Source organism: Chrysochloris asiatica, unplaced genomic scaffold (genome assembly GCF_000296735.1).
Source record: "Chrysochloris asiatica unplaced genomic scaffold, ChrAsi1.0 scaffold00026, whole genome shotgun sequence".
NCBI lineage: Eukaryota > Metazoa > Chordata > Mammalia > Afrosoricida > Chrysochloridae > Chrysochloris > Chrysochloris asiatica.
This window is the reverse complement of record NW_006408544.1, coordinates 13,279,845-13,292,628: the sequence shown is the minus strand read 5'-3', so window position 1 is coordinate 13,292,628 and position 12,784 is coordinate 13,279,845. Positions and strand designations below refer to the sequence as shown.

General features: G+C 38.8%; 1 protein-coding gene and 1 pseudogene across 1 annotated transcript in view; one reads left to right on the top strand and one right to left on the bottom strand.

Moving 5' to 3' along the window:
• AGBL4 (ATP/GTP binding protein-like 4) overlaps positions 1-12,784 on the top strand; it is a 2,461,121-nt gene that overhangs the window by 425,895 nt on the left and 2,022,442 nt on the right. The window lies entirely within an intron of this gene.
• Positions 372-794, bottom strand: LOC102836910 (annotated as a pseudogene).

Here is a 12,784-nt window from a genome sequence, read left to right as displayed (position 1 = left end):
ACCCAAGTTGTCGGCTCCAGGCTGCCAAGCCTGGCAGATTCTAAAGTATTAGATTTCTTACTTCAGCTACAAGTTCCACTAGCTATAAACCTTCAAACTATTAAAATATTCCTAGATATGTGGTTCAGAGTTTTGGAGCTCTGCCCTGAACCCACTTCATCTTGTATTCTGTGGTATTGCTGACCGAGATCTTCACTGCACCTCTACCCTATCTGCCATCAAGTCCCGCCTCCATTGAGTATAACTCTTACTATATTTTACTAAAGGGCTTCAAAAAGTTAGTGGAATAATGGAATTAAAAGATAATGAAATTTTTCCATGGATTTTTTTTTTTCTTAATGAGGCAATTTATTAACCCAGCATAATTTGTTTTAATGTTTCTTCTTGACAGCTGCCACCTGTTTGGCAATTCTGTTCAGATCTCTCTGTTCTAAGTTGTCAGTTTGTGCCACAGTCTTGGTCATTCTTAATCATTTTGAGCCCCTCTAGGCCTTGGAAGACCCACCAGCCACACTCTTGGAACCTTGGCTGAAGTGACTGGGCACAATGCCATTTCTCTGCCAGTCCCTCACAGATGTTGGTCATGGAGTCAACGTCAACCCCAGCACCACCCTGAAGTTACAGGTGCCATGGGTAGCTTGTTTGTAGAACCAGTTCTCATTGTAGGGAGCAGGCTCATTATGCTTGGCCAACTTGGCAGAGTCTACCCATTTAGGGACTTTTAACTTCCCAGATCTTTTGAGGAAGGCTGCCAGGGGTCTTATGAACAACTGCTGGTTCACTCCAGGAATCATGCGGTCTCCGCACTGCTGGCCAGGGGAAAGGGTTCATGAATTTTTAAGAGCTGCCTTTTATTCTAACTGCTGCTTTGTTAGTTTTTCTCAATTGATCACTTTTTAACATAGAACTTCTGGAAATTCAAGCTGAATTCAGAAGCGGATGTGGAACTAAGGATCTCATGGCTGATAATCAGATAGATCTTGACAGAAAGCCGAGACTATCAGAAAGATTTATACTTGTGTTTTATTGACTATGCAAAGGCTTTTGACTATAGATTATGACAGGTTATGGATAGCTTTGTGAAGAAAGGGTTTTCCTGAACACATAATTGTGGTTATAAAGATCCTGTACATAGGTTAAGAGACAGTTGTTGGAACAGAACAAGGCAGCACTGAATGGTTTAAAATAAGGAAAGGTGTGCACCAGGATTGTATTCTTTCAACATACTTATTTAGTCTGTATGCTGAGCAAACAATCTGAGAAGCTGGGTTATATGAAGAAGAACATGACATTAGGATTGGAGGAAGACTCATTAACAACTTGTGATATGTAGATGACACTACCTTAGCTGCTGGAAATGAAGAGGACTTAAAAAGACTGTTGAAGTTCAAAGATCTCAGCCTTCATTAAGGATTGCACCCCAATGTAAGGAAAACAAATATCTTCACAACTGTATTAAAAAATAACTTCATGATAAGTGAAGAAAAGATTGAAGTTGTCAAAGACTTCATTTTGCTTGAATCTAGTATCAACACTCATGGTAGCAGCAGTTAAGGTATTAAAGTATTGAATTAGACAAATCTGCAACATGAGACCTCTTCAAAGTGTTGAGAAGCAAAGATTTTGAGGATTAAGATTCTCCTGTCCCAAGTCATGATATGTTAAATAGCCTTATAAGCATATGAAAGTTGCACGTTGAATAAGGAAAACCTTAGAAGAGTTGATGTATTTGCGCTAATGTGTTGGAGAAGAATATTGAAAGTACTATGGACTGTCATAAGAATAAACAAATATTCCTGGAAGAATATTGGAAGAAATACAGAATGCTTCTTATAAGCCAGAATGGCGAGACTTTGTTTTTCATATTTTGGACGTGTTATTAGGAGGGACCAGTCCCTGGAGAAGGACATGATGCTTGGTAGAGTGGAGGGTCAGCTAAATAGAGGAAGACCCCCAATGATGTGGATTGGCACAGTGGCAGCAGCAATGGGCTCAAGTATTGCAACATTTATTAGATTGGTGCCAGACGGACAGTGTTTCTTTTTATTATTCATAGGGTCGCTATGAGTAGGAACCAACTGGAAGCTATCTAGCAAAACTTCACTGCTTCTTCCCACCCAAAACTATTTTCATACATTTGCATGTATCCTCTAATTTAATCTTATGATACTCTTTGAGTTTTCAACTCCCAATATTGAGGCAAAGTTTCTAGCCCAAGATCACACAGCTAGTAAGAAATAGAACTATTATGCGAACCCAGACTCTGTTTTTATGGGTCTGTGATTTCTATTATTTTGTGTCTCAAACTTGAATCATCTAGTGCCTCACAGACTACCTGCTACATAGAAAAATATTTGGTGATTGGACCAAAGTGATAGATTTCTTTTAGTAGCCAAAATATATTGATATATTACTGGAAATTTGAAGATAGTCATTTCTGGGTCAGGGTTTCTTTTGGTTTCAGATGTGTGTACTTCTTATTTTTTAAAATTGTGAATTATGTGATAGTTCGCATGGGAGAACATTAGCTTTACATTCATCCTATCATATTTCATTTCATTGCAATTATTACAATCCCCTCCATGCATCATCAAACAACCAAAGGGTACACCCCATAAGCCTGCCCTCTGGCTGCTAGCATAATCCTCCCTCTTCCTGAGTCCAGAGTCCTCAGAAGCTCCATATCTCCAAGTCATCATCTCTGCCTCCATCTCTGACGTCACTACTTCTCTGGGTAGGGTCCCACACTCCGCTTCTCTCCCTTGATGGTCCCAGGGACCTCTGCTCCTGACTAAAAAGTCAATCATTACCCTCCTTTTGTTACAGAACATCTACCTTTACATTTCCAACCCTAACAGTCAGTCCTGATAGCAATTATTCACTAATAAACCACAAAAATCTTATATCCATCTTCTTTCATCGGCCCCATCCAGGCAGATTAGAAACCACTCAGTGGAGAGTCTACGTCCCCACATCCCCCTGGAACTAGGCTCCCTCTTGAAAGCTTGTAAGCCAGTCACTTCTTGCCTTTGTAGTGCCTGCCCCACACCTTTTAGGGTAGCTAATGTCTGAGTTGCCCATCTCTGTCAGCCCTGCATACCTAGGGGTTGGTAATGATCCTCGCTGTAAAGATTTGTTCCTTCTTTTGAGCTACTACATCCATTACTATAGATCAAGTCCATAAAATTGTATTAGATTACTCTTTTTTTCCTCTTCCTTCTTCTTCTAGTCGAGTTCTGATCATCTAGCCATTGAAGCCAGATCAAGTGAGTACTGTCTGCAAGTATGGGTGTTCTTGTGCATCTCCCCTCACTTCATATCAGCTAGACACTTCACTCTCTGCTCTAGTTCTCTGTGGCCATGTCACTGTCTCTGGGCCCTGGAGTCCCCAGATCTTGCGATACTGCTGACCAACCAGGTCTCAACCCGGGTTCTTAGGAGTCTGTTGAATGTGGTCAGACTTAGCTCACAACTTCACTGCTATTTTTCTTCTACGTCTCCTTATTGGTGACCAGTGTGGTTACCAAACAGACCACATGCCTGCTCATGTATTCCCCTTGAGTCTTAGTCTTGAAAGGGGTTTTGCCCTGAGGGGAACTGACCACTTGCTTTGATGGCTCCTGGGCAAACAACTTGCTTGCTCTTGTAGTAGTCAATTGGACTGCCGCTATTGTTTTTGACTTTTGAGTGTGTTCTTCTTAAGAAGTATTTTTCATAGTCACATTTTGAACCTTTTCCAGGGGAAAGCCTAATTACTACTCTGCATTGCTGATGATTATTTAAACATACAGGCTGCAATGTTAACAGTTGTGTAAGATGACTGAATTGATTTTTGTCCCTTTGCCTTCCTAGTTGTTTGATCAAGCAAATGCACAAGTTTTAAAAGTCTCTTTTTTGTGTGGCTAGCTAAGGTCACAAATGTGTTCTCAAAAAGAATAGAGTTTACCCAAGAAGAAAGAGATTATCTCCTTCAAGGCAGCAGGCATTATTTGGAAAATTGTCCTAACTAGAACTGCACATGATATCCAAAGGAGATAATTTGTCTCATATGAGTTAGCACTTTGTTTTCTGAGAGGGTCTTTCCCTCCTGACTAGTAGTGCAGTTACTTTTGTGTGGAGGTTAAAACTATGGGGATGAATAGGTTGGGAAAGTCATATGACCTTTGTTAGTATTCTGGCAGAAAGAGGTTCTTATTTTCTCCTTTCTTTCCAGAGGCTCCACTCCATTTTTTCATATTACAGTGATAGTCACTTGCATGATTTTGGTTTATTTTTTCAGAGAGTCATATAACTGAAAGAGTCTGCAGAGGGCCAGATGCAAGGACCCCCTGAATCTCAATTTGGTAGTCTCAGTGGGTACTTTAATTCTGAATGTTAGTTACTGTTGTTCTATGTCTGCTCTTGAGGTAATTTAAGATAATTTTCAGATTAAAATCACAGTCTCTTGTGTAAGATAAGATCTGAAAAAAAGGGGGGTGCTCTTTAGAAAGAATAAAGAGAAGTATATTGGTGCCTAAAGATTTTCTTCTCTGAAAATAGAAACCTTACGTATTTCTCGACTGAGATTATTTTGACAGAAGTCTGTATATTCATGGAATAAAGAAGTAAAGACAGCCAAAAGGAAAAAAAAAAAAAAATTAGCTCATTATTCTTGAAAATACAATGAATTGTAACTCTTTATCTAAAGAAAAAGTGCCGCTATTTAAATGAGAGGCACTTTCACATTGGCTATTTAAGTTGATTAGCTTCTTAAAATTACTTTCAGTGGACAAACACACAGAAATTTGAATAGTTTTCAAGGTTTAAAGATCCATTACTGGGGATTCTTACAGTCTTTTCTTTTGAGAAATCCACATAGACATATAGCTGCTTTGAGTTGACTTCCGCCTATGTCCAAAATATGCCTGGTCTTGTTTGATTGCCAGAGTGTCTAAGCCCATTGTTGGAGTTATTGTGCCAATCCATCTCACTGACAGTCTCACTCATCATTGCTGGCCCTCTACCTCACCATCCCCAATGCCTTCCTACAGTGATTCATCACTCTTAATGACATGTCTGAAGTTCTGGTGTAGTGCTATAAGATAAACACTAGACCACTGATTGCTTTGAACCAAAAGGCTTGTGGTTCAAACACACCAGGCACTCCTTAGAAACCCTATACAGGGTCACTATGAGTTGGAACCCACTCTATGGAACTTTACAACAATAGCAACAATGATGTGTCTAAAGCAAATTAATCAAAGAGTGTTATACTGTGATAAATAAGGTTTTCATTGGTTAATTTTTAGAAATAGATCGACAGAGGTTTCTTCTTAATCAGGAAGCTCCATTGAAACCTCTTCATCATGGGTTATAAAAAATGGTAAATTTTCTAATTTTAAAGAAACACAAAAGCCACCACCACATATGGTGGCTGACATATGGGTGTTGGTACAAGTGGTGCTATGATTACCGTATTGTAAATATTATAATAAGTTATTTTTCACCAAATGTTATGTTTGACACTGTTCTCTGGATAGGGTCCCACATTCTGCTCATGCTCGTTTCTCTTGATGGTCCTAAGGTCCTCTGTTCCTGGACTGTAAGATTAACTACTCTCCCATTTATGTTACAAAACTTCTACATTTACAGTTGTGACGATCAGAATTATTTATGATAACAGTTACTCACTGTTGAATCATAAGAATCTTATCTCCATCTCCTTCCACCAGACCAATCTAGACAAGATCAAAACTATTCAGTGGGTATTCTACCTTCCCCCATATACTCTTAAAACTAAACTCCCTCTTGAAAACGTGTAAGCCAGCCACTTCATACATTTAAAATCCACCCCCAACCCATTTTAGGTAGCCAATGTCTAAGTTGCCCATCCCTATCAACCCTGTGTACAGAGGGGATAGGTTTGATCCTTGATGTGAAGACTCCTTCCCTCTCAGTTGATATTTTGAGCTACTACATCCATAAATAAGGAGCTCTGGTAGCGTAGTGGTTATGAATTGGGCTGCAAATCTTAAGGTCAGCAGTTCGAAACTACCAGCTATTCACGGGAGAAAGATGAGGCTTTCTGATCCTGTAAAGATTTGCAGCCTCAGAAACCCTGTACAGGATTGCTCTGAGTCGGAACCGACTCCATGGCACATAACCACCACCATAACCACATTTATAAATATAGATCAAATTCATCTAATTGTAGCAATTTACTCTTTTTTCTTTTATCAAATTTCTTTATCTTCTTCTAGTTGATTTCTGACCATTACACCATCAAAACTAGGTCAAATGGGTACTATCTTCAAGTTTGGGTGTTCTTGTGCATCTCCCCTTACTTCATATCATCTGGATGCCTCACCCTCAGATCCAGCCTTCTGTGGCTTAGGACCTTGTCCATGGGCTTAAGAGTCCCTAGGTCTCACCACACTTTGTACCAACCAGCCCTTCCTCTTCTCTAATCTCCAGATTGATGGGAGTCTGGAACGTGATCAAACTCAGCCCATATCTTCATTGCTGCTTTCCCCCACTTCCACTCACCAGTAGACCAACATGGTCACCAGCAAGCTTACATACCTGCTTGTGTGTTACTTTTGAATTTCAGTCTTAGACGGGGTTTTGTCCTGAAGCGATTTGATTGCTTGCCTTGATGATTCCTGGGCGAGCAACTTGCTTGTTCTTGTAGTAACCAGTGAGACTGTCATTTTTGTTTTTGACATTTCTTGCTGGTCTTCCTTTTAAGAAGTAATCTTCTGTTCCTCTGGCCACTCTAGGCTGGTGTGCATGCCCTTTCAAGTGGGAATGTGCCTCCTCAGAAGGTTCTGCATGAGGCTCAGAATTCCACCTAAGTTCCTATACACTACAAAGACTCTGCAAGACTCATATTTTACTGGGCATGATCTAAAAATCCTTTTACATATTCCAATCAGTTATAGGCTGAAGATAGGCTTACAAGCTTTCTGTAATCATGTTTACTGATATTTCTTTTTATCCCACTGAAGTGTCTGTTTTACAATAGTAGGCAAGGGCAACCAATATACATAAGACAGACATTATTTTCCTCTTTTACCCATTTAGACTATGCCTCTATCCCTGTATCATAGAGCCCTGTTGTTCCAAAGTTGAGCAAACATCACTATTTACCTCTGTCATTTAACCTATGTGAATTAACTTTTACTTATACATTTACTTCTACAGTTACCTAGTTTGGGACCAGCTCAATAACAGGTGCTGAAAGTATGAAGTGAACGAAAATGAAAATAAGAGTCTGTGCTTATATTCTTAACATTTGTTGATGGTTGTGTGTCATAAAGTTGATCTGACTCATAGTGACCCTATATAGGGTTTTTGAGGCTGTAAATCTTTACCACATCTTTCTCCTATGGAACGATTATAGATTTGAACTGCGGATTCAAATCTACAAACAAAACTGTAGGTCCAACTTTGTGTCCAGCTCATAATCCATTACACTACCAGGGTGCCTTGTCATGACAAGCTATGGACAGCACTGTGAAGTTATGAGTATTCCGGAACACATAATTGTGCTCATGAGGAATCTGTACCTGGACCAAGAGGCAGTTGTTCAAACAGAACATGGGAACACTGAATGTTTTAAAATTTTAAAAAGGTATGTGACAAGGTTGTATTCTTTCACCGTACTTATTCAACCTGTATGCTGAGCAAATAATCCGAAACATTGGGTTCTATGAAGAAAAATGTGGTATCGGGATTGGAGGAAGACTCATTAACAACCTGCAATATGCAGATGATACAACTTGGCTTGCTGAAAGTGCAGAGGACTTAAAACATTTACTGATGAACATCAAAGAGCACAGCCTTCTATATAGATTACATCTCAATGCAAAAAAAAGCAAAAATCCTCACCACTGGACCAATGAACAACATTCTTATCAATGAAGAAAAGATTGAAGTTGTCAAGGACTTCATTCTTCTTGGATCAACTATCAACACTCACGGAAGCAGCAGTGAAGATTTCTTCACTGCTGCTTCCGTGAGTGTTGATAGTTGCATTACACAAATCTGCTGCACAAGACCTTCTTAAAGTGTTGAAGAACAATGATATCAGCTTGAAGACTACGGTACGCCTGACCCAAGCCATGGTATTTTCAATAACCTCATATGCATGCGAAAGCTGGATAGTTATAAGGAAGACTGTAGAAGAATTGATGCTTTTGAGTTATGGTGTTGGAGGAAAATACTGAAAAGTGCCATGGGCTGCCAAAAGAACCAATAGATCTGTTTTGGAAGCAGTGCAGCCAGAGTGTTCCGTAGAGGCCAAGATAGCCAAATTTTGTCTCTCATACTTCGGACATATTGTCAGGAAGGACCAGTCACTGGAGAAGGATATCAAGTTTGGTAGGGTGGAGGGTCAGAGAAAAAGAGTAAGACCCCCCAATGAGATGGATTGGCCAAGTGGCAGCATCGATGGACTCAAGTGTGGCAACAGTAGTGAGGTTGGCCCAAGATAGGGCAATGTTTCGTTCTGTTGTGCATAGGGTTGCTATGGGTCGATACCGACTCAATGGCACCTACCAACAACAGCAACAGCTAGGGTGTCTTATTCTTAACATAGAGAAGAAGTAAACATCAATAATAGTAAATAAGTAATTTATATATTATGTTTGAATATAGTAAATGCTGTTGGAAAATTAGAACATGTAAGAGGAATTAGTAAAATGGGAGAAAGATATTTTGCAGTAATAAGAAAGTGGTCATTTGGCCTCATTGCCACCATGCAGTTTGAACCACATCTCGAAGAAGGTTGGGGAATCATCCATGTATGAATTAGAAAAAAGATAATTTTATGCAAATGGAATAGCCATTGCAAAGCCTAAAATCATGGTCTCCCTGAAATAAAATATGTTGTAAAGAGACTATGTACAGTGAGAACAGTTGAAGAGATGATTAGACAGGTGAACAGACAGCCCATCATATAGAATCTTTTAAAAATAACTTTGGGTTTTATTCCAAATAAAAATTTCTTCAGAGTGTTGAGCCAATGTGTGTCATGGTCTCTATGATTTTTTGAAACTTCTTAATGTGAATTAAGTGAAGGTTTATATAGCAGAGCATAGGTTTTACATTGAACAAATTACAGACTTTGTTACATCTCAAAGACTTGCAATCCCCTCCATGTAACAATAGTTATCCCACTGTCTCTCTGTTACCATTCCATGGTACCATGCCTGTTACCATTCCACCCTCATATGTCATGCCAATTGATCGTGCTGTTCCCGGAGACAATGATCCTGAGATCTCAGTCCCAGAGACTCATTGCCTCAAGATGTTTGGTAATGTCTAAAGAATATTAATTATTTTCTCCTCTATATTCACCACCACATACATGTTGTTGTTGTTGTTCTGTGCCGTGGAGTCGGTTCTGACTCATAGCGACCCTACACAGGGTTTCCAAGGCTGTAAATCTTTATGGGAGCAGACTGCCTCATCTTTCTCCTGCGGAACTGCTGGTAGTTTCGAACTGCTAACCTTGCGGCTCGCAGCCCGATTCGTAACCACTATGCTACCAGAGCACCTACATACATAGGTGTGTTTTAAACAAAGGTAAATACCCATGTATAAGTATCCTCAGTGATGGGGAATGCAGTATACAGTAAGAAAGGGTTGGAAGAAGAATAATGAAGACAGGTGAAGACACAGGGAGGAATGCAAGGGTAAAAGTGGATAGAGGTAAATACTGTTGTATAAACAACCCTGAAACGATAGTGTTCCACAAGTAGATACATGGACAGATACACAGACTGAACAGGTATGAAGGGAGAGTGGAAGTATACCCACAGGTATATAAACGTTTGACAATTGGTATAGTCCAGTGACACTATTTTATATCCTAAAAGAAATGCTAAATACTCAAGCATTTGAAGAGGTAACATATTATTGAGAACCAATGGTACTGAGGAAAGAAGTCCAAGGTGCACTGAAAGCATTGGCAAAAAAAACAAAGGCTCCAGGAATTGACAGAATACAAATTGAAATCTTTTAACAAACAGATCCAACAGTGGAAGTGCTCACTCACTTATGCCAAGAAATTGGGAAGAAAGCTACCTGACCAACTGAAGAAATTGGGAAGAAAGCTACCTGACCAACTGCTTGGAAGATATTTGTTTCCATTCCAAAGAGAGGTGACCAAATGGAATACATAAATCATTGAACAATATCTTCAGTGTTACATGCCGGTACAATTTTGCTTAAGATCATTCCATTGTGTGTGTGCACCAAAGTTGCTTCTTTTTTTTTTTAATCACCTGTTCCACTGATGGACATGTAGGCTGTCTGCATCCATTTGCTATTGTGAATAGTGCTATAATGAACATGAGTATGCATACATATCTGTGTGTGTGTGTGTGTATTCACTCATAACATAACTCTTATTTCTTGGGTCTAGATACCAAGTAGAGAGATTCCTGGGTTATATGATATTGCTGTTTCTAGTTTTTTTTAGCAAGTTCCATTCCATTTTCCACAGTTGTTATACCATTTTACTGCCCACTAATAAGGAAGGAGGATCCCAGTCTGTCCACACTTTACACAGCATTTTCTGTTTTCTTTTTCCTTTTTTTTGGAACATTGCTATTTATTTTTGGGTGAGCTGATATCTCATTGATGTCATTTCACTTGCCTTTCTCTAGTGGGTAATGATTGTGAACATTTCTTCATATATTTGGTGGCCACCTGAATGTCTTCTTTGGTGAAGTGTCTGTTAATCTCCTCAGCCCCCTTTCTAATTGGACTGTTTGTCTTTTTCTTGTAAAGTCATTGTAGTTTTCTATAAATTTTAGAGATTAGTCCCTTGTTTAATATGTCATTGCAAATTTGTGTTTTGTTTTGTTTTTTCAGTCTGTGGGCCTTGTTTTACTCTTGTAGTGAAATATTCTTATCCACTGGAAAAGAATATGTATTGTGCTATTGTTGGTTTGAGTGCTCTGTGTTGGTCTATGATGTCAAATGTGTTGTGCAGTTCGTTCTTGTCTTTGTTGGCATGCTGTCTAGTTGTTTCATTGAAAGTGGTGTATTAAAATCTATTAATAATACAGAATTGTCTACTTCTTCAGTTCTATTAGAGTTTGATTTATATATTTTGAGGCTCTTTCATTGGTAGCATATTCATTATGATTATGTCTTCTTGTTCAGTTGATCCTTTAATCATGAGATAATGCCCTTTTTCCTTTATGCTGGTTTTTATCTTAAAACCTATTTTATCAGAAATTTGATCACTCCTGCTTGTTTTTGTTTGTTGTTAGGCTGTTGTATTTTTTTTTTTTTCTCCATCTGTTGATTTTTGGTCTATTTTTGTCTATGTGTGTATGCTGTATCTCAGTTGACAGCATATTGAAGGATCCTGTTTTCTTAGCCATTCTGTTACTGTCTGTTTCTTAACCATTCTGTTAAGAATTCTGTTTGCTGATGCATTTAGTCCATTAACATTCAGTGTAATTATTGATAGGTATGAATTGACTAAGGATCTCTGGTAGTGCAGTGGTTACGAATCAGGCTGCGAACCACAGGTCAGCAGTTCGAAACTACCAGCTGTTCCTCAGGTGAAAGATGAGGCGTTCTGCTCCCGTAAAGATTTGCAGCCTCAAAAACATTGTGCAGGGTCGCTTTAAACATTGTGCAGGGTCGCTTTAAACATTGTGCAGGGTCACTTTAAACATTGTGCAGGGTCGCTATGATCAGAACCAACTCCATGGAATACAGCCACCACCACCATGAATTTTGTTGTGTAATTTTTGTGGGACTGCAGGTTTGTTTCACATAATTGTGTATGCTGAATTCATTTTGTTGGTGTATTTTTATGTACTTCCTTCACTGCTGCTGTTTAAATATTTACTAATTGTTTATGATTTTCCATTTTCTTGTTTTGATGTGAGGGTGTATTAACTTTCTTTATGGTTAGCCCTGTATTTTGTTAATTTCTTCCCCATTTTAAAATGCTTTGTTTTATATTGACATTAACTAGACTTGTTGGTGTCATTACGTGCCATTGAGTCAGTACCAACTCATAACGACCCTATGCACAGCAGAATAAAACTCTACAGTTTAAAAGTTCTATAACTACACTTTTCCCTTTTTTTGCTTTATAGTTGGTGTCTTCATTATAAATTGATATCTCTGATTTCCTATTTTCAGTCTTATAGGTTTGTTTTACTTTGGAAACATCTGTATCTGGATTGAGGACTCCTGATGTGGCTCTGTGGATTAATGGGCTAGATTGCAAAATCAGTTTGAACTGCAAGGTCGGTGGTTCAAGCTTAACAGCCACTCCTCACAAACACTACACAGGGTCACTATGGGTTGGAATTAACTCAACGGCACTTAACAACAACAGCAATATCTGGATTGAGTTCTGGGTGGCATATTCAGTCTCAGGTTGTTGGTTCTCAGTCCAAAAATTCCCATTATTGTTATTTTGCAAAGTTTGTCTGGTTATTATAAAATCCTTTAATTTTTGTTTATCCGTAAAAGTTCTCATCTTTTCATCATATTTGAGACACAGTTTTGCTACTCATCTGATTCTGGATTGGCAGTTTGTTTTCTTTCAGAGTTTTGTGTATGTCTTCCCATTGCCTTCTTGCCTACATGGTTTCTGCAAAGAAATAAACACTTAGACTAATTGGAACTCTTTGTAGGCAACTTTCATTTTTTTTCTTGAGCTGCTGTCCAGATTCTTTCCTTGTCTTTGATTTTATAGTATTTGATTATTATATGACTTGATGATTATGTTTGGGGGCATCTATCTTGAGTGGAGGGGAGGGGTGCT